At 40.2% G+C, this 23,599-nt stretch overlaps 1 long non-coding RNA gene across 1 annotated transcript in view; it reads right to left on the bottom strand.

Moving 5' to 3' along the window:
• Positions 1-2,177: 2,177 nt before the first annotated feature.
• Positions 2,178-23,599, bottom strand: part of LOC123595178 — a 68,788-nt gene continuing 47,366 nt past the window's right edge. Inside the window, exon 4 of the long non-coding RNA XR_006711070.1 lies at positions 2,178-2,367. This is a non-coding gene — a long non-coding RNA (uncharacterized LOC123595178). The remainder of the gene's footprint in view (positions 2,368-23,599) is intronic.

Raw genomic sequence — 23,599 nt, 5'->3', positions numbered from 1 at the left:
AGCTGGTGAAATACCCATTATTTGTCAAGAAATCCTGACACTGATTCTCATTAATGCAGAATCTGAGGGGTGAGATACGGTTTCTCTCACCACTTTTAGCTAAAGTCATCAAAAATTTTGGCTGCCTCTTAATCATGCAATATCTCAACCTTGGTACCCAGCTTCGTTATGAGATCACCAGGGAGAAGTTGAAGGAGGTTCCCAGTTTTAAAGCCTTATAGGAGAAAGCTTTCTGATAATCCCCAAAGCAAATCCCTCCTGGACTTCTAATTCAGTTCAACTCATGAGTTATGCACTGAGTGCCTATAATATATAATACCTAATGTACAGTGTTTCTCCATGTGTGCACCTATGATATATGAGAGAATCTGCCTTTTTAACAAGTCCACAGGTGATTGCTATGTGTGAGAGGTAATACTTGAAAAGACACAAAGGAGAAAAAGATACAGGTGAAGCCCTGACATTAAAACACAAGAGCATTCTTTAAAAAAAAAAAAAAAAGGTTAGAGGCAGGGGGTAGTTCTTAAAAAAAAGAAATAAGTAAAATACAAAATCACGTAGACTCAGTCACAGTATTAATGGACCAACAGGAAGAGCAGAAGCAGTCAAAAAGGGGATGAAGGTATGTGTTCAGCCTCCTGAAAGGTAGGGAGGTTAACCTGGGCTTCGAGGATGAGTAGGATTTAAAGAGACATAGAAAGCATCCCATGCATCCACAGAGTGATGGAAATGGGCACGCGATTCAGCAAATATTCACTAATTACTAAAAAAAAGACAAACATCACATCAAGTACAATGACTGCCATTTTAATTTGGTTGACTCCCTATGTGAGGGAGACATTTTTGGTTACACGTGACAAAAAATCCAATTTAAACTCACTCAAATCATAAAAACTACAACTAAGTAGTCGCACATTATTGCTTAATTCAGGTGAGACTTGACCCCATGGCTCATGAAGTGCCACCAAGGGCCTGGTTTGTCACTAGTCTCTTCTCAGCCTTCCGTGGCATTGGCACCATCCTCAGGCCTTGTATGCTGAGGCCTTGGCCTGCCCCCCATTGTAGCAAAAGGGCAGCTCAAGTCTGAACCTCGTATCTTCACCAACTCACTAGGATGACAGATGTTCTCTTTCGCTAGCCTCTGCCTATCTTTCAGCCCCACCCTGAACCAGGTTCTCACTTGGTCTCTGCAATCTACTTCCATTGGTCTACTTCAAGCTCATCAAATATGCTACCTTACTTCTATCAGAGCACATGGACCTCCATGGTGTATTCTTCCTCCTCTTTGCCTGGTTAAGGCACACTCAGACTTCAGCTCCCAGCTTAAATTTCAGGACCTAAAGTCAGACTTCCTTGCCATCCTCACCTACCAGAAAAGGTCAGCCCCTGTTATATGCTCTCAATACACAGTGTAGTTCTCTTTTGTGGCAATATATTATTATAACCATTTGAATAGTGTTTGTTTCTTTCACGAGAACAGAAACCACGTCTGATTTTGTTCACCATTGTATCCTCAGCATCAAGCATGTGTCTGGACAGTGGGAACTCAATAAATATTAGTTGGATGCGTAGGTGGATGGATGGATGGACAAACCTGGCTTCTAAACCCGGCCATGTAACTAATTAGCTGCATAACCTTCAGCTTTTTTGAGATTCAGTTCTCTCAAGTGTGAAATGAAAAGGTTGGACTAGTTGACCTTTAAGATCTTTTCTGAATTTAAAGCACTGCATTCATAAAGTGTTACTGGCAAGAGAATTTCTTTAACTGCTGGTATCATGAAACCAAACTAAAAAGTGATGCTTTTGGTTACTCTGCTATCCTTTCACGAATGTTATTTTTAATCTAATTCTGACTTTGTGTGGTCTCGTGTGGTAGTCAGCAATCTGGAGAAATTCGTATCCTGCAACTGTTATCAAGCAGCTGGAATTGCCAAATAGCTAACACAAGTTAGAAAAAGATATGCTGACAGTCTAGGCAAATGTTAAATGAAATGTTACTGAGAGCATTTTACACATGTTCCTTTCCCCACCCCACCCCAAAATTGGCAGTATTCAAAGTAAAGGTTGATTTGGTTTAATGCACTGTTAAAAATAAAATTTCCATCTTTGAGTGATGGTTCATATGGAACATTGTGATATTGAACTAGTTTTATTTTTAATGTATAAAATAGCCTTAGTGTATTCAAATTCATAGAAATTTGATTAGATCCTAAATATATTTTCATTCAGGGTCCAATTCATAGCCATCTATTTGTGCATTTAAAAAGAAAATACAATTCATCTTTTCACTTGACATGCCTATGAAGCGCAAGATAAAATTTCTTACCTGCTCCCCCATTCAACATCTGGATCTGAACGATAATCTGCCTATAAATAAGAAATGAGAATTTTGATCAGGCAGCTTTGCAATCTGTTCAAAGCAGTCTGGGAATACTTGATTGCCTAACAAATCTCCAAGTAAATTAAGTGGTGTTAAGACAGTTTAACTACCATAAAATATTTTATTATATTCTATATCCCTTAAAAATTTATACTTTCTAATGAAGTGATGCAGCCAGAGTACTGATAAAGAGAAAGCACTATATGGAAATGTCCCTGTAAAAAGAAACTCCCCTTTCTGAGGAAACCAAGGCCCCATTGTTCCTTATACTTCCTCTTCTAAGTGACTGGGGTAGGAACTGGCCAATTGTTCCTCAAACCCATTTCCATTTCTTCCTTGGCTCCCCTGTAGACTACATTTCCCAGCCTCCCATGTGACAGATTCCTGACCAATGGAATATAGGCAGGAAGTTATACACCCCATTTCCAGGCCTGGCCTCAAAAATGCTCCCATGTAATCCTCTACCCTCCTTCCTCCCACATGTTGAAGGTAGTAGACAGAGGTAGGTCTGCCTGGTTTCCTGAACACTGTGTGGGGCAGAGTCTCTCTCCACTTTTTCGTATTTTCAACCAAATTAGAGGTAGCAAAAGAGGGACAACATTATTTCATCCTTCATTCTTCATATCTCAAGCTTCAGAGCACAGCACACAACCAAACCTAGAGTGGTTGTTTTTTTTTTTTTTTTAAGGTGACATGAGTTTATCCGTCTTATCTGTATACCATTTTGTTTTAATAGATTTTAGCCACTATGAAAACATAAAGGGTCAGGACCAGAGCAAACCAGTCTCAGTGATGGGTCTTGTTATCAATTTTGTTTTTTATCAGTTTTCATCAGTTGATCACATAGTGCTCCCCCCTTGAACAGAGGCTCCTTAACCACGTTAGGATCTACATTCGGCTGCTAGTTATGGAGACCTGAGACACAAATGGTTCAACTAAGACAGACATTGATCCACCCCATCCCCACCATGTAAAAGAAGTCTGTAGCTAAGCAGTAGAGCTCCATGGCATCATCCTAGACCCAGTCACCTACTATATTTCTAGTCCTTCATTCTTTTTTTTTAAAGTTTATTTATTTTGAGAGAGAGAGAGAGTACATACAAGCAGGGGAGGGGCAGAGAGAGAGGGAGAGAGAAAATCCCAAACAGGCTCTGCACTGTCAGCGCAGAGCCCAAAGTGGGGCTTGATCCCACTAACCGTGAGATCATGACCTGAGCCAAAATCAAGAGTCAGATGCTTAACCAACTGAGCCACCCAGGCGCCCCGCTATTCCTTCATTCTTAGAGTGTGACTACCATCCCCTCAAGGTCACCTCATTGTTCCACAATGGGCGCTGGGAATCCAGTCATCATGCCTGCGTTCCAGTCGGGATGAAGGGAAAGGAGTGAAAAGTATAAAGCATGTATGCTAGCTATGTACCCTTTTCTTAAAAAAAAAAAGGGGGGGGAGCTAAACAACAACAACAAAACCACACTTTTTCGGGGAAGTCCCACTGCGTGCAGACAATTTCAGCATACAGCTCTTTGGCAACACCTTGCCCCAACTGTTTTAATAGAAGAAGGGGATAAATCCTTCCTCTAGAAGCAGGTATTCTTTGTTACAGCCATTTCTCAGGTTTGGTTCTGAAAAGAAAGTTTTAATTAAAAAAGACTGATGAGATTTTTTCCTGTGCTACCATATGAATGCATTATATTTATGAGAGCTATCGATCCAATTCAATTGCCTTCCATAAATTTGCACATATTGTTTATTGATTGTCTATATAACCTATTCATTTTGTACTTTCTTTCCTCTCTGGGCAAAAGTAAATTATTATTATTTTTTTCATTGTATTACAGGCCTTCTAGGTTATCTGCCTAACCCACCAACTCCCCTCTCTGAGAACTGCTCTCCCAGACAAGAGTGGTCCCTGAGTCATATTTATAACTACCTAACCTACCCCTTGGCCCTTGAATATTGCATCAGGGATGAAAACTTACCCAAGCTAAGCAGACCTGTTTCTCTCTTCTGAGACTTTGGATCTGTGATCAAAATCACAAGTCAGTCTCCACTAGTCATTTAAACAAAGGATATATAAGTTCAGAAACAATGGGGCAGATATCTTCTGCCAAGTTTATGCCAAGAGAAGTACTCTGCAAATAGAGGAGAGGGAAGCAGAGATGGTGCAGCCTTTGTTTTGCAGATCAATGTTTTCTGTGGATATTTCCCCCAAACGTTACATCCAAGTAGATGAAAGGGAAGGACTATAAAGAGCTGGTGTAGCTCATGTCAAGGGCTTACCTTTACTACTATGACCTAACCAATATGATCCCAAACCTTTCCATCTGTGATCTTCCCATGTGGTACACCGGAACCAGCATGAAATTTGCTGGCTTTTTTATGTGTTCCCCGATCCCCCATCCCTAGTGTATAGTTCATTGAGTAGGTATCTGTTACTTCCTGCCAAGAGAGTCATCTTGCCTGTCATATGTCATCACAGGTTATTAAGGGAAAAAGATAGTGAAAAGGGGTTGGTCTATTGGTTTGGCTTGTTGGATTCAATTTGAGAAACTGAGTTCAACTGAGGTTCTACACTGTGCTAGGTCTTGGGACTGCACATATGATTAAGACATGGACCCTGTCCAGGAATTTATAATTTGCTATCGTAAATGACTCTCAACCAACTCCAGTATCGTATGTGCACATCAAGTCATATCTAGCAAGAAGGAGTTCAGATCTCTTAGTTGGAAGATGACTTAGTAGCCTAGAGGCAGAAAGGGGAGATGATCCCATTGATTTTTTAGAAGAAGGAAACCCTTTCAAAGTTTTTTTTTTTCCTCTCTGACCTGATTTTTACCTACTCCCCTGTTTTTCTACACTCTGTATAGATAACTCCATGGAGGGGGGCATCAAAAAGAATGCCAAAGCAAAGTAAACAAAAAAATATCTATACATAACTATTTTTAGGTAGTTTTCAAGTCAAAAAGCTCAGAATTATGCCAGGTTATGAAAGCCTATAAAACTTTTAAGGCAGGCAGAAGAAAAGAGCAATATTTTTTCTTAGTCTTCCCTTTTCACTCTGATCTGTTTTGACCTTAAAAAAAAAAATTAAGTTCCCTGCCTTCTGGAACTTTTTACCAGCAGGAGGTGAGAAATCACATAAATTGCTGGAAACAAATGGTAACAGTCAGTCATTTCTTTTATAATGGACCATTAGGTTGGTGTATTTGCATGTATCATTAAGATTTATTGCAAATTCTCTAATGGAATGACAATGCTAGAGATATAGTCTGTCTAATACAATTAGAATGTAGGCTTCTGGGGTAAAATTGCTACACATTTTCCTTGGAGGACAAAAAATGTGTATCTTCTGCCATGAAAATACCAGTGAGAATAAAGAAGCTATTCTGAATGCTTTTGTCCATTTTTACCATTTTTTATTGTAACAAAATTCTTATGAATTTCACATTAGCTGGTGAATCTTCTGAAAAAATTTTTTAATGCGGAACACAGGATAATCGAGATCAGGAGGATTATCTTTTGTTTGTTGATGGAGAAGTCAAATGCTTTATGGGTACAATTATCAGGAAGGCCAATGTTATGTCCCCACAAAAAACTGTAGGAGCACTCACCTGAACGATGCTTCCTTGGGGCAGATGAGAGATGGAACTAGATACAAACTCTCAGAGGGGTCAGAACAAAAAGCCAGGCCTTATTCAGATATGCACATAGGTCCATCCCAACCTAGAGGTTGGTTTTCAAGAGTTTCTGGTACCAGATCTAATTTGCATACCTCCTTTTCTCATCAGTGCTTGGAACTATTGGTCAAACAGCCCCTTGCTTCATGGAAGGCGTCCCTGGTGAATACTGCTCCCTTCTACTCCTTGAAATGACAGAACTTTCCCATCATCCCTTGCACTGTTGCCACAGCTCCCTTAGCACCTCACTCCAGGGAAACCATAAAGCCATATGAAAGTCAAATCCAATGTAATTCCACATCTGGAAGAGTTTGGGGGAATGTCTTCCCAAGCCTGTAGTTTTACACTGATTTTTTAAAAGTGAATCTAAGCATTTTGGAGACTTTATTTTTTAGTCACAACATTAATTTAACATATTAAATATTATGCTTATATTCTATAGAAAGGTAGGAATAGTAAAAAGAGTGGAGAGAACTGGATTCAAAAACCAGGGACTTTAACAGGTATTTTTTAAACAAATGAATAATTTAAATCTGTCTTTTGGCATCAGAAGAACATTATAGAATATTTTACAGAGGCAAGTTTTGGTTATTTGAAATTGAGTGATATGGTAGGTTTTAGCTATGGATCATTATAAGTGGAGTAGGGCTAACTCAGGGGATGCCAGAACCCCAAAGGAAAGAAAATATTAAATAAAAATATCTGGTTTATTATACATTCAGAAGCTCTGAAAATTTCTTTCTAAGTATACTTGAAATGTCTATGGTGTACTTTATTACAAATGAGGAAATAGAGTGTGAAATTAAGTGAATTACTGAGTGGTCAATCAATTTAAGTATATAAAGTGGAATATTCACTGAAGTGTTACTGTAGGGAGAGCCATCATGGAATGCACATACGTACTTTGAAAACAATCCTGAAGTGTGTAAAACCCTGTTGATCAATGCTTTCTCCAGATACTCTCCCAAATGTTTCATCCAAGTAAGTGACCTACAAGGACCACCGACAGCTGGTGGATCTGGTACCAGTTGCTTTCAAAACTACTGTTTTATTATTATGACCTAACCAATACAATCTCAAACCTTTCTCTCTCTGGTCCTTTCACATGGCACATTGAAATCAGCATGCAATTTGGTAAATTTTTTTTATCTCCCTCATCCCCACCCCCATTCCTATGTCCAGTACGTATTCCCAAGTATTTGCTTACTTATTCATTTATGCATTAATTTATCAATCTGTAAGCAACCAGAGGGCAGAGACCGTATGTAGTTCATCTCAGTATCCTTAGTGCCTGAGACATAATGGGTATCCAGCAAATGTTTGATGACAGCCTAATTATGAATCTCAGTCATTTATTAGCGTTGTGGTCTTGGGCAATAAATGGAGATCTCTGAGGCTCAAGTCTTCTCATCTATAAAGTGGGGATTAACAATAATACCTGCTTACATCATAGAGTTATTTTTAGAACCAAATAACACTGTCAGAATATTTGGTTTTTCTTATATCGTCATCATCACTATTACCGTTATTATTCTCATCATGAATTTTCAACTATTACTCAAGAAGAGTGATTAAGTCAGGCCTCTCAAATGTATATGGCTGAATTTAAACTTGAAAGACAAAGCCTGACTCACGAGAAGAGGATAATAAGGGGCGATATGTTTACCCTGGAAAATTCGTGTTAGCGGCAAGAGCCCTGTTTGTTAAAATTCAGATATGGATACACAATGAGTATGGCTCGGGAATAATTGCAGCGTATCCATGGTTACAAAAAATCTTGTCAACACCCATTGTTCTATTTATACCTTGGGAGACATGTCACCACATTTCTATAAATAGAGTAGAAATTAATTCATTTCAACACTGATCATGTGCAAGCCTGTAATCTTCTGAGGAATAAAGGAACTGGACTTGAGTGTAATGGAGGAATATGTAATTTCAAGGGTGTAATGGGCCAGATGTCTGAGAAAGAGTCAACACAGCAAAGAAGCAAGAAAGTTTAATAAAGGCAAATGAGGCTTCCTAAGATCTTCAGCAAGAGACTACTTAGGGGGGAGTGATCCTGGGAAGCTGAACAACCTTAAGCTATAGTTTCTTCTGACCACTCATTCAGTTTAGATACAAAACAACAAGAGGATTGAAAGATTTCAGATTAAACGTGGCAGGGAAAATGATTTTTTAGAAAGGCTATGAGGTCAGAAAGAATGAGAGAGCACAAGACAGCAAATGAGAAGTGGCCATAAAATTTTGAAAGCTGAAAAGCAGGTGGCTAGGTGGTAACTGACTTAGCATAAAGCTAAAACTTAAGTATCCACGAGGATTCAGGGTCAGGTAGCAGTGGCAAGAAAAAACGAATCTGAGTCGCAGAATTCCTGGGATGCTCAGAAATTGGCAGGACCAGGTGCTTCTGAAGGTTTACTGGCAGAAGGCTAAAACATAGTCATAAGTGAGGGCAGGCAGGGGTACTGTACTAAAACCAGAGGAATTAATTCAGAGTTATTATATTCCAAATAGTGATATGCTCCCAATCCCTTCTCCTACTTGGCTCTGAGAATATCAGCAACCACTCACTTACTTCCCAGATAAGATAATAATCCCTGAGAAAGCACTCACAGATACTACCATATGGGGGTCTCCAATGAAACATCCAAGCCCCCTCTTAATCAACCTATGGTAAGGTCCATCAACTGTCAAGCCCTACCAGTATACACAGTTTCCACTACACTAAGCTTTTTATTTTTATTTATTTTTATTTTTTTAATGCTTATTTATTTCTGAGAGAGAGAGAGAGAGAGAGAGAGAGAGAGACAAAGAGACAAAGAGACAGAGCATGAGTGGGGGAGGGGCAGAGAGAGACACACACACAGAATCCAAAGCAGGCTCCAGGCTCTGAGCTGTCAGTACAGAGCCCAATGCAGGGCTCGAACTCATGAATTGTGAGATCATGACCTGAGTGAGCTGAAGTTGGATGGTTAACTGACCGAGCCACCCAAGTGCCCAAGTGCCCCAAAACTAAGTTTTGTAGTGTTTCACTCCTAGACTACCAAGAATTTTCACTTAAAGAAAGATTCTAACATGAAAGACAAAGAAGAAAAATGGAAAAAAGGAACCCAGAGAAAACAGAAACAATGCAGAGAGCAGAGGAAAACTAAGCCTCACTATAAATTATATCCTGAAATGATAAAAGAGATTGCATCATCCGAGGAGCAAGAGCAGCATGCTATAGAAAAAAGGAAGCAATAAAGAGTTCTCCAAAATTAAAATATAACAGAAAATAAATCAATAGAGAAGTTATAAAATAAAGCTGAAGAAATTTTATAGAGAATTGAATAGATAGAAAAAGAAAAGAAATGGAAAAGACAAGAAAAAAATAAGAAAATCAGAGGATCAATCTATAAGGTCCAAGACTGTATCATAAGAGTTCTGGAAAGAAAGACATAAAAATGGTGAGGAGAAAACAATAAAAAACAAATAATTAAAAGTTCCAGAACAGAATAAGGAGCCAACCTCCTGCCCAGCACTTTACTCTTGCTAAGGTATTACTATAAAATTTCAGAACACTGGGTATACGGGGAAGATTCTAAAATCTTCCAGAGAGGGGAGTCTGGGTGGGTCAGTTGGTTAAGCATCCATCCAACTCTTGATTTCAGCTCAGGTCATGATTTCATGGTTCCTGGGATAGACCCTTGTGTCAGGCTCTGTGCTGCTGGCGTGGAGCCTGCTTGGGATTCTCTCTCTCCCACTCTCTGCCACCCCCCCAAAATAAATAAACACTTAAAAAATAAAATAAAATAAAATCTTCCAGAGAAAAAATATAGCTCACAAAGAAAAGCTAAAGAAGCAAACTGGCTAGAAGACAGTGGAACAACGCTATCACAATTCTAAAAAAATAATTTTGACATAGAATTCTACACACAGCCATCTCATCAATCTGTTTTGATGGTGGTTTAAAAATATTTTCAGGCATGTAATGTCTCAAAAACATATAGGGCCTCAAAAGGAAACTACTGGGATGTTGTGATATTGTGATTTATATTTATTTCTTATTAGAAATATAGATTTGGTCTTTGTCTCAGTTTACCTTTGGAATTTCCTGTGATGAGAAGGATAAAGGTGTCATTTGTTATGCTAATGAAGTGATTTTTAGAAACCACTGGTTTGCCTGTGGAGCCAATCATGTGATTAAAAAGGTGGAACTTTCAGTCCCACCCACCCCCAATCTCTGGGGAGGGAAGTGGGGCTGGAGATTGGAGTTCAGTCACCAATGGCCAATGATCTCATCAATCATACTTATGTAATAAAGCCTCCACAGAACCCCAAAAGGACGGTTTTGAGAGTTTCCAGCTGGTGAACACATGGAGATGTGGGAAGAGTGACGGGCTCAGAGAGTATAGAAGCTCTGGGCCCCTCTCCCCATACCTTGTCCTATGCATCTCTTCCATCTGGCTGTTCCTGAGTTACATTATTTTATAACAAACCAGCAATCTAGGAAGTAAAATGTTTCTCTGAGTTCGGTGAGCCACTCTAGCAAATTAGTCAAATCCAAGGAGGGGGCAGGTATAACCTCCAATCTATAGTCAGTAGTAGTCAGGTTAGAAGTACAGGTGACAACCTGGACTTTCGATTGGTATCCAGTCTGACTCTGACGTACTGGGTCACTGGGTCGGGGCAGCCTTGTAGGACTGAGCCCTTAATCTATGGAATCCGATGCTATCTCCAGGTAGATAATGTCAGAATTGAGTTGAATTGTAGGACAACCAGCTGGTTTTGGAGAGTTGCTTGGTGGGGTAGAACCTCTATCCCCCGCGTTGGAATTGACATCAGTATCAGTAGACGTGCCCATCAAACTGAGGGAGTCAACTAAGTCGGAAGATAAAGAAAGGATCAAGAAAAGGAATCAAACAGAGGGGAGAGAAGATAATTGTCTTCCACCAGGATGAAGGTGAAGAAAATCCCGGGACCACACAGCTAAGAAGTGGACCCAGAGAACCACTGATTCAGACTGAAGAAAGAGGATGAGGGCTCCAATTATGGTAACGCCAAACACAAAATGAAGCTGTAGGTTACCACACACGTGTGATGCACTCAAAGGGAATTGATGCTTCTGGCTGAGTGTTTGAGGATGAGTTAGGGAAAGATATGCAGAAAACCAGTCCGACAATTATGCAATCATCAGCTCCCGAGAACACAAAGCTTTTCCAAGAAAAGAAATGTAATGATTATATACTACATAATTCATTTATACATTATAGTTACAAAGTCATATAAGAAACAGTGAGTTTCTATGTCATTTTCATTGACAACCTCATAGAATAGAACCTTATGAATTTGTAGAATTGTGTGATAAAAATTAATTTTTTTTAAAAAATATTGCTGTATATCTTCCATTTCCCCCTCAGATCTACCCTTTGCCCTGCTCCATTGAGTGTCCTGGGAAGTTGACTCACATGGACCCCACTAACAGTCTTAGCTGAATCAGCTAAACAGTAGAGATTGGAGTGAGAGTGAAGAATTAGACCAGTGCATTAATGTCACAGCTCCCTCTGTATGCTGGCACCACAGGCCATCTACATCCCTCCAGCGAAGGTCACAACTCCAGTTGGGTGGTCTACAAGGCTCTCTCTCCACTTGCACTCCAGACCTAATAATGGTAACAGCTCCACTAATCTATATTCAAGTACCACACTTTCCCTTGGGATTTCTCTTTATCTAAACCTTTAAGAACAGTTTCTTTTTTTTTTTAAGTTTATTTCTTGAGAGAGTGAGTGCTTGTGTGAGTGCGGGGAAGGGCAGAGAGAGAGGAAGAGAGAGAGAATCCCAAGCAGGCTCTGCAGTTTCAGTTTGGAGCCTGACGTGGGGCTCGAACTCACGAACCTTAAGATCATGAGCAGAGCCAAAATCAAGAGTTGGATGCTTAACTGACTGAGCTACCGAGGCGCCCCTAAAAACAACTTTTTCATTAAAATTCTCTTCAAACTACGGAATTTAAATGTGTCATGTTCCTGCCAGGACCATGACTAATCCAGAGCTTAAGGTACATATGCCTCTAGATTGACTAGAAAGTAATGATAATAATATTTTCTTAACTAATAACACAAGCACATCTCTCTTCATCACAAATCTCTGGAATCCTGAGTTTTTCTCAAGACTTACTGACTTGGAGTAATTATGAGTTTGCAGCAGATCTGAGATTTCCCATATCCCCCTGCCTCCCATATATGCATAGCCTCCTCCATTATCAACATCCCCACCAGAGTGGTACATTCATTACAACTGATATACTTACACTGACATGTGATAATCACCCCCAAATCCACAGTTGACATTGTGATTCACTCTTGATGTTCATTCTAAATTCATCATTATAGCATCATGCAGAGTATTTTCACTGCCCTAAAAATCCTTCGTGCTTTGCTTATTCATCCCTGCCCCCTGCACACATGACCCCTGGCAACCACTGATCTTTTTATTGTCTCTATAGTTTTGCCTTTTCCAGAATGTCACATTAGTTGAAATTATACAGTATATAGTTTGTGTTGTTTTGAGATCCTTTTTTCTAGTTACATACTTCTAGAAAAAAATTGGAAAATAAGGAAATTAATCACTAGTCCTTAATTCCACAAGCCTGAGTCAACAGACACTGAACATTTTGGTGTGAAAAACTATAGCAGAATCATAATTAGGCACCACTTCAAGTACATATTCTTTAGGCAATGTTCAATGTTTATATAGAGGAGATGTATTATACAGGAATGGCAGAATATAGAAACGCTCAGTAGCCCCAGCCTCTCTTCATGCTCCCAATAATATGACTCCAACCCAAAATTCCACACTTCACCCAGCTCTACTTTGAGTTCACCATCTTTACCTCCAAATGGCTTTGCAAAGTATTCCTTCCAACCATGCACAGTGCTGTGTGAGAGAAGTTTCTCCATCTTGGCAACATTTCCAATGATGTTTAGTGCTCTTTTACCAACCCTGCTTCTCAGCCATTTGTACCCTAGGAAGATGGCCATGCCTTTTTTCCTACTTTGGCACCAAACTAAGCATGGTAAGAGGAGATCACTTCAACATTGGCAGCAGCAGTAAAGCTGAACTAAAACATGATTTGCAATTTTCCAGTTATCCTATAAAAATGTCAGCTTATCTTGTTTTACAGTCACCTCCACCAAAGTTTCTTCGTGAAGTGCTCACAAAGAGATATTAATTTTGATCCATAGCTGGTGTAAGGGGAAAAAAATCAAGTAAGTGTTATAAATAAATACTTTAACTTGGATAAATGGAATGGCCTATAGATGAATGAACTTCACCGACAGAACATACTGTTAGGGAAAAGGAAAAACTTGTGTCATCAGTGAGTCAAACTCTCACTGCTGTTTAACTTTATACTGTTATTGCTAAAAGCACAGGAGCAATGGTGACATCTTGTGTCAGGTTAAAAAGTAACAAGATCTTAATTCTTTGTGGCACCTACTGGGAATACTTCAGATGAGCAGTAGCTAACATTCATCTTTCTTTACCTGCTCCTTTTAGCTGCTGATCAAATAATACAACAGGGGAATTCCTTTCGCGGGTGCAGAGACGATATATTCTCGGGAATGATGGGGAAACTCTGGTTGGCACTTGGCTCATCTAACGGCCACCTCAAGAATAGGGCAACCAGGAGTCCCAGTCCAGTTCTTCAACTCAGCCTTTCCTCCTCACCAGCAGGTCAGACACCTGCGGTCTGGGCCCACCCACCATCAGCCTCAAGCAGCCTGGTGGGAGCTGTGGAGCTCTGTAGTAATTGCACTGGTGATCCAACTGCTTCAGGCATTGTCCTGATCTTATTTCTACAGCAGGCCTTTCAATGTCACAGGCCATGACTAAAACCTCTGGAAACATTCTGGAACCACTGTGGAACCACTGCTGATAGCAGACACTTGGGGAGCCGAATCTTTTGTTTCATATACTCTTCACGAGAACAGTGGTTCTTAACCCTGGCCACACAAAACCAACCTGGGGAGCTTATAAAAATATCAATACCTGGGCCCATCCCAGAGAAACAGAATCAGAATTTCTGGGGGTTGAAGGCACACATTTTTTGTCAAGTCTCCCCAGGTGATACTTGCATGTGACTTTCACTCAGGTCTCTTGTCCTGGGAACTCAGCCACCATGCTGTGAGAAAGCCGAAGTCACATGTAAAGGCCATGTGCATCCTTGTGTTTAAAGATGTAGGCCAATCTCAGTGCATATCTCTGATTACATTTTCTTTAAAAACAACAACAAAAAGCTTCTTAGAATTATTGAGTAAGAGTATCCTTGTAAAATAAAGATATTAATTAAAAATTATTTCATTTTTAAATTTTAATAATTAAAAGAATTTAATTACTTATTTTAAAAAACATGTTGCCATATAACTTCCCAGAAAGGTAAGACTTTCCTCAAAATAGCTCTCTCTGTTCTTGCCTTCCTCAATCCTTCTCCTCCCATTCTCCATGAAACTCACTTCAGTTATGCCTTTCATGTTATCACTCCACTGAAGCCACTCTCCACAGTTCCCTAATGATCTTCGTATTGCTGAATCCCCGGTTGAGTCTTCTCTTACACTGACCTAGCAGCAGCAGTTTGCACAGTCCATAATCCCTCCTCCTTGATACACACTTCTTCCTTGGTTTCCGGGGCCCCACCCTCTCTTGCTTTCCTCATCTCACTGACTGCACCTTCTCAATCTCCTTTGCTGGCCTCCTCTTCTTTTCATGTAATGTTCCAGGGCTTAATACTGGCTCTCTTCTTCTCCGCCATTCTCTGTATGATCTCAACCCATCTCGAGGCTTTAAATGGTACAGAATGCCTTTAATTCCCCCTAGTTATATCTCCAGCCCATACTTCTTTCCAATTCAGGCACATACATCCAACTGCACAGTCAACAATCCCATGTGACAGACACCTCAAACTCAACATTTCCAAACTGTTTCCCCCCAAACCTTCTTCTCTACCAGCAACCTTTCCTCAAGTAGTGGCAACATCTGCCATCTATTTGCTCAGGCAAAAACTCTTGACACATTCCCAACTCTTTTCATTTTCTGCCACCCCATATCTGATTCATCAAGAAATTATGATGGTTTTACTTTCAAAATACATCCACGATCTGATCTCCTCTTACCACCTCACTGGTACCACCCTGGTCCAAGCACCTGGCCTCTTGCCTGGGTAATTGTAACTCTGCCTGAATTGTAGGTCTCTCTGTCTGAATCTGTCCTTGCCACACATGTATTCTAGCAGCCAGGGAGGTGGCACCTTCTGTAACATGTGAGATCATACTGCTGTCTCTGCTGAAACTTCTCCAGTGGCTCCCCTTTTCTTCCCACATTCAGTGTCCCTTTCCCTGCTCCACATGTTTGGTTTTCTATTGCTAGTATAGGAGAAGAAAATTTTACTTCTACTCTTCTAAGTCCTTTGGCTGGCCTAATCATTAAATTGACATAAGACAGATTAACAGGAGAAAAACAAATTTAATTTTGTCCGTACGGGTGCCCCAAAGACATGAGACTCAAAGGCAGTCAGCCAATTAAGACTTATATGCCATCTTGAGCTAAGAAAGGAGATAGGGGCTGGGCCTTCAAAGGGGAGGAGGACATTAGATGGTTGCCTTGATGCACAGATAGGCCTTTCCGATGAAAGTTATCTCCGGTAATAGCTCTCCTTCTGGACCAGGCTCCTTGTCTAAATTCTTTTAGGCAGTTAAGGGAGATGTAAAAGTTTTTCTTGAGTCTGCTGGGTCTTGATTGCCTTCAGCTCAAAATAATCCACATGTCAAAGTGGCACATTTTAGGGTGGCAGGCATGTTCTGCTCCCTCTCGTTCGTCTCACTTTCTAGCATATTATACGGTTTGCTTACTTATTGCATCTTTCGTTTATTGTCTGTCTCTCCCCAGTAGCATATAAGCTCTCTGACGGCAGGGATCTCTGTCCATTTTCTTCACTCATGTACCCCAACACCCTAGAAGAATGCCTGGAACAATGAAGGCCTTCCCTGAATATTTGTTAAATGGAGTAATGAACGAATAGAAGTTATTACTCTACTGTGAGACCTCTGTTATGGCAGGATACCATAACTTCATTTATCTACCCCCTAGAAAAAGGGCATGTAGACAAGGTTTGTCTGCCTGACCTCCATTTCCCCGTGCAAGGTGTATTCAGGTTGCTCTGGTAAGCTCCACTCCAGGCTCCTTTCCCTCACAGAGGTCCAGACTCCCAGATTAGGCCTTTTTCGTCTCCCGCCCCCATTCTGTCTCTTTCCTTCCGGCTATGAATATCAGCAAATTGTCAGCAGGAAAGCCTCCAGTTAAACTAATTCCAATTAGACTAATTCATAAAGGTGTTTGTGATGTCTTTGTTCCCTTCCCCAAGTCTCTTCCCTAAACCCCGAGGCTGAGGATGAGCCATAGGATTAGCTAAACTCAGTTTATCCATTAGTTCTTCAGCATGACAGTATGTTACTCCCAGGAATATTTGTATTTCAGAGATAATTGCTCCAAAGGGACGTTGCTTACATTTTGACAAACTTTCATGATATCCCAAACCTCCATTACTCAAGATTCTGAACAGGAAAAAAATATTATTTTAGCAATAGGAAAAGACAAAAAAGAAGTAGCCCTTTCACTTATTCATTCATCAAATATTTTTTGATCAACTATTATGGGTAGTCACTGTGCAAGGCACTGAGGATAGAGTAAAGATCAAGAAAGACTAAGTCACACTCCCAATGAAGCTCCCATCCAATATCTGGATTTAAATGTTCTATGCAATGGCCTTAACATTAATTAACTAATTAACACTAATTCACATTTATTAATTTAAAATTTTCTCCAAGCGTAAAAGCATGATCTCCTTAATTATTAGACACTGTGACCAGTTTTTCTTTGCCAGTCAGAATACAAAGGACTTTTATGCTGTGAATGAAAGGACTGTTAAAATAACCCACAAGATAGGCTGGGGAAGAAAAAGCTGATATCCAAAGCAAAGCCAAAACATTACATTACCATTGAAGGGAAGCGGAATATGCCACCCCAAAATGTGCCACTTTGACATGTGTATTATTTTGAGCTAAAGACAATCAAGACCCAGCAGACTCAAGAAAAACTTTTACCTCTCCCTTAACTGCTTAAAAGAATTTAGACAGCGAGCTTGCCCCAGAAGAAGAGCTATTACCAGAGATAACTTTCATCTGAAAGATCTATCTGTGCAGCAGGGCAAACATTAATAACCAAACTTCTGCTGTTATATCCTGTGAATTGCCCTCTTCCCCTTTGAAAGCCCAGGCGCCCATCCCATTCCTTGGCTCAAGATGGCATATAAGCCTTAATTGCCTGGCTGCCTTTGAGTCTCATGTCTTTGGGGCACCCACACAAAGTAAATTTGTTTTTCTCCTGTTAATCTGTCTTATGTCAATTTAATGATTAGACCAGCCAAAGAACCTAGAAAGGAAGAAGGGAACATTTTTCTACCCCTACACCATCAGGTCAGCAAAGGCCCTCGTTATTCCTCTTTTCTAAGCTAGAAAGATCTGCAGAAGGGTCAGAAATTGCACAAGCCAAAACTGATCTCTTTCTGTATTCTACCTGTGTCTTTTTTTAGGGTGAGATCATGAGTCCCATTGGACAGGCTGTGAATCCTCCTCTGTTCCATATTTTATAATGTGATGACTGGGCCTTTCACACGTCACATAATCAGTGAGCCATCTTGTGAGGAAGGCATTGCAATCTGTTTCTTGCAGATGAGGAAAATGAAATTGAGAGAATAAAGTAATTTGTACAAGACTACCCCCTGCTCTAACTGCTCATGCCAGTATTTTAAAAGCCAAGTCTTGCTGCCTCTTTTGCCAGTATTGTTTTCACTGCAACACACTGCCTCCTGGATCATAGTTTCGTGAGATAAAAATTAATAACTTCCTAATTCTGGTGTGAGAATGGAAGGGGCTCCTCTTTGTTTAGAGAAGAGGAACCAAGAGGGGACGTAACTGGTTTTTGAATTTAATAATAGTGGAAATGGCAGGAATGACAACAGAGCCTGGGTAAATCATTCATTTTCTTTTCCTGCATCTAGGTTTCTTTAGGTGATAAGTGGGAATAATGAAATAGAAAAAGCTCAAAGGGATACTAGGCAAACAAATCTAGTGTTTATGACAATTTGACAAAGGAACAGTAAAAATTCTTATTAGTATATTTCTTATCTTTGTTAACAAGATTATTGTAAGAACGCCTGGAAACAATAAACAACCTAAATTGTTCACAGACAGGACAATGGATAAGTGAATTGTGGTAATGTTCACCAAATGGAATATAAGAACAGTAGTAAAAAGGAATGAACTTCAGCTATAAGCAATGATATAAGTGAATTGATGAATGTTAGAAACTTGAGTGAAAAAACACTATACACATTATGATGTCATTTTTTTATAAAGCTCCAAACAAGCAAAAATAAACTGTTTAGGAATGCATCTATATATGGCAAAAAGTGTTTTGTTTTTAATAAAAGGGAATGCAAAATTCAGAAGAGCAGTTATTTTGGTGGAAAAAGTAAAAATCATGGAGGAGAGGCCACATATTAATGTTTCAACCCCTGTGTATTTATATTTTAATATTTTCCACAACATACATACATACATATATGTATATGTATATATACATTACATATTACATTTACTATTTTCTTAAGTAGGTTTCACAACCAGCATGGAGCCCAACGTGGGGCTTGAACTCAAGACCCTGGGCTAAGACATCAACACCAGGGCTGAGATTAAGAGTTCGATGCTCAACCAACTCAGCCACCCAGGTGCCCCCATTCATTATTTTGTATACATAAAACATTACATAATAACAATTTAAGAAAAAAAATATTTTTCTGTCATAATATTATGATGTAAATTCCTAAAAGATCTTAAGACCAACGTATTCTCCTTGAAAAGTTGAGAATTTGTACGAATTGAGAAGGAGGGACCAAGTGAAGTGTCAATTCTGGTGCAAAGGACTCACAATACATTTCTCCAGGTAGCTTTTAGAGCAGCCCTTATCAACTGATACAGCAGTTTCCTGAAACCCAGGATCATACTTCCAACCCAACTCCAAATACCTCAGAATTATTGAACTGGCTCATGCTAGCCAGCCAGCTCCCTTCCACCAGGGATAGGACCATTTGACAAATTATACAACCAATTTGAGGATTTATCTTTTTTTTTTTTTAAGTAAGCTCTATGGCCAATGTGGGGCTTGAAGTCACAACCCCAAGATCGAGAGTTGCATGTTCTACTGATTGAGCCAGCAGGGTGCCCCATTCGAGTAATCATCTTTTGATTCAACACAACAAATCTTCAGTCTGGAACACTGGACAAGCATTTTTCAAAGCCCGGGAAAATAATGATCATTATCAGCAACTTCCCATCATTCTTTGTGTCTTGACGCTACAAGGAGAAAGTTCATGAAAGAACTCAGAAATACTGGAAAAGTCTTTGGGGGGCCTAGATTTACAACTGGGAGTTTTCCTTTGGAGTAAGTCTCACAGTCAGAGAAAGTGGAGAGAAGAGAGGGGAAAGTGGGGAGGGAGAAGAGAGAGAAAGAAGAGGAAATGGGGAGGAAAAAGAAGGGAGAGGAGAAGTGATGAGGGAGGAAGGGAAGAGGAAAAGGGGTAAGCTGAGATAGGGAGAGGAAAGTAAAGAAGGGAAGGAGAAAAACATGGGGGGGGGGGCAGGAGGGAAGAAATGGGGATGAGGGAAGAGATGTTGGGAGGAGGGCAGAGAGATGGGAAAGAAGAAGGGAGCCGAGGGAGGGAAGAGAAAGTTACACAGTCTGAGGCACCACTTTTCCACATGCTGGGCTAGATTCTTTATTATATACAGGTCATCTCATTTATTTCTCCCAACAACATTGAGAGGGAAGCCAGGAAACTTGAGACTCAGTAAAGATAGAAGACTTAAAGTGACAAAGCCAGTAAGTGACTGCATTTAACTCTAGATCTTTCTGACTCGGAAACTAAACTCCTTCTAAGTGCCCACCTCTGGCAATTGAATTCCAGAACAAGGTAATGCACCAAGGAGCAGGGCCCTGGTGCACAGCAATAAGATGGGAACCCCAAATACGTGGACATCTGAAAGTTTCATCTTACTAAAAAGAAGAGTATTTGATCATTCTTGGCTAGTCTTACAAGAAATCTTGAACAGGAGGCAGACAAAAGAAATGGGACACTTAATTCTGAACAGTCAAGAACAACTGATTAAACAGAAGTGTGAAAAACTTTTGAAGAAAGAGATAGCATTATCTAAAAATTCAAAAGGCAAGGAAGGTAAAATTGGATGTGGACTTTTAAGAAAACACATTTCTACTGATTCACAGAAAAGAGAAAACCACAGAAGAGATAGTATCAGGGGACTAATTCAAGCTAGAAGTTCTAAAAATAAAGCTCTGCCTATTTAATGAGAATACTAGGGGCGCCTAGGTGGCTCAGTCGGTTGAGCGTCCAACTTCGACTCAGGTCATGATCTCGCGCTCCTTGAGTTCGAGCCCCGCATCGGGCTCTGTGCTGACAGCTCATAGCCTGGAGCCTGCTTTGGATTCTGTGTCTCCCTCTCTCTGCCCCTCCCCAACTCATGCTCTGTCTGTCTGCCTGTCTCTCTCTCTCTCTGTCAAAAATAAATAAACTTTAAAAAAAAGAATACTATAATACCACTTAAGACTAAAGTAGAGAAACAACTAAAGAAACAAAGTTTGCTATGAGCTCAGGTGTTTATAAGGATAAGAACTGGCCACACAACCACTCCTAATTCACTGTGTTCCCAGGGAAGGCTTCTGGCACCAAAAACAAGGAAAGGGGGGTTAATATCCAAAATACATAAAGAACTTATACAAGTCAACACCAAAAAAAAAAAAAAAAAACATATAAACTGATTTAAAAATGGACAGAGGACCTGAATAGACATTTTTCCAAAGAAAACATCCAGATGGCCAACAAACATGTGAAAAGATACTGAACATCACTTATATCAGGGAAATTCAAATCAAAAGCACAATGAGATATCACCTGACACCTGTTAGAATGGCTAGAATAAAAAAGATAAAAAATAACAAGTGTTGCTGAGGATAGGGAGAAAAAAGAGCCCTGTGCAGTGTTGCAGGGAATATGAATTGGTACAGCCACTGTGAAAACAGTATGAATGTTCCTCCCAAAATTAAAAATAGAAGTACCATATTGTTCAGTAATTCCAGGACTGGATATTTACCCAAAGAAAACAAAAACATGAATTTGAAAAGATATAAGCATCCCTATGTTCATTGGAGCATTATTTACAATAGCCAAGACATGGAAGCAATCCAAGTATCCATCAATAGATGAATGGATAGAGAATATGTATACACACACACACACACACACACACACACACACACACACAATGGAATATTACTCAGCCATAAATGAATGAGATCTTGCTATTTGCAACAACATAAATGGATGTAGAGGGCATTATGCTAAGTGAAATAAATAAGACAGAGAAAGACAAATACCATATGATTTCACTTATATGTGTAACCTAAAACACAAAACAGACTCCTAAATACAGAGAACAAATTGATGGTTGCCATAGGGGAGGCGGGTTGGGGGATGGGTGAAATGGACAAAGGGGATTAAGAATTTCTTAATTTCTGGCTATGAAATACGTAAGTCATAGAGATGAGAAGTACAGCATAGGGAATATAGTCAATAATATTGTAACAATGTTATATGGTGGCAAATGGTGACTTTGCTTACTGTGCTGAGCATTGAGTAATTTATAGAACTGTTGAACCAACAAGTTGTACACCTAAAGCTAATATAACATCGTATGTTATACTCCAATAAATAAACAAATTAAATATATTAATTCCAGAAAAAAACAAGATGAAGGTGACACAGGCCCTGGGGTCAAAGCTCCGGGTGCTCCTGGTTCTCTCTTGTGCCCCCACCAGAGTCCCATAGTCACCAACTGAGAGATCTCCATGGGGGTATGGAGGGGTCCAGGAGAAAGAAATGGGAGATAGCCGCTCACTAGTCACTGGTGTCCAGGTCTTAAATCAAAGGAGAAAAGGGAATTCTTGACCTTTCTGCACCATCCATCCCAGGCTCCCAATGCAGGCAAGTGGTTAGGGATGCACAATATGCCAGGAGGAGGATGCCTTAACCTCCAGGGTCCTGCCAGGAAACAAATGGCACACTCCCATGGGGGTAACAGAGAAGGGTTTAATGAAGAACTGTCTGTAAGAGCAAGGGCAAGGTTAAGGGAAACCATCAAGGAATGGTGTGGTACCCTGGGGTGAGCAAGTCCCTGAGAACCGAGTCCTGGGAGAGGACTGCCGAGGCACCACAGCCATCATCAGTACAGGAATGCAGCTAGTGACAATCCACAAGGAGACAGCGTGGAAGTCAGAATATACCACCCACCTTTCTCTACCCTCCCCCGATGTCCTGCTTGTGCTTCCCGTTGCCAGAGAGTAAATGAGCCCACTGACGCAGACCACAGAGCAAGGCAAAGAGGGATGGGGAGTAAACTCAGAGTGGCAAACAGACAGTAGCCAACACAATCATGGAAAAATTAAGGGTATATGCAAAGATTTAGCTCTAAGGATACTCATCACACATTTCTTGTAAAAGCAAAAATATGGAAATGACCTAAATGTTAGAGAAAAAAATAATGTTATACCCATTTGAGGGCAGAGACAATCTTACCTATTTTTGTATATAAACTGCAGCGATTGGAATAATGCCTCGCATAGAAAATACTCCTTTAGGGGCGCCTGGGTGGCGCAGTCGGTTAAGCGTCCGACTTCAGCCAGGTCACGATCTCGCGGTCCGTGAGTTCGAGCCCCGCGTCAGGCTTTGGGCTGACGGCTCAGAGCCTGGAGCCTGTTTCCGATTCTGTGTCTCCCTCTCTCTCTGCCCCTCCCCCGTTCATGCTCTGTCTCTCTCTGTCCCAAAAATAAATAAACGTTGAAAAAAAAAAAATTAAAAAAAAAAAAAAAGAAAATACTCCTTTAACATAAAAAATGCTAGTGTGGGGGCTTAGTTACAGACACAGAAAGATGTTCATTGATTCAGTTCAAAAAACAGGTTACGAAATAAAGTGGTAATGGTCCCATTTTGTTTGATAGCTAGCTACCTAAATACATGCAGGAGGCAGGTTTGGAAAAACGTATGTGGAGATGCTTGGAATGATTAATGACGCTGTGAGGGAAGCTGTGTTGTGTTTTTGTTTTGTTTGTTTTGTCTTTGTGCTTCATTTTCTGATTTTCTGCAATGAATACAAATTGCTTTTGTAATAAGAAAATACATCTTTTTTTTCAGTTTCATTTATAAAACAGTGTTCACGTTCCTGGTGTTTTCCTTTCCTTTCCCTGTGTCATCTCTTGCTCCATAACCTTGAGAGTGGCAGCAGATGGTTGGGCAGGCGTGTGGATCGAGGGGAGGGGAGGGAATCCCGCCATATGGGAGTCATGACTCACAGCTTGTGGAGCACCGAGGACCAAAATACAGAAG

Source organism: Leopardus geoffroyi, chromosome X (assembly GCF_018350155.1).
Source record: "Leopardus geoffroyi isolate Oge1 chromosome X, O.geoffroyi_Oge1_pat1.0, whole genome shotgun sequence".
Lineage (NCBI taxonomy): Eukaryota > Metazoa > Chordata > Mammalia > Carnivora > Felidae > Leopardus > Leopardus geoffroyi.
Note: the sequence above shows the minus strand (reverse complement) of the source record. Positions and strands in the feature narration are given on the sequence as shown.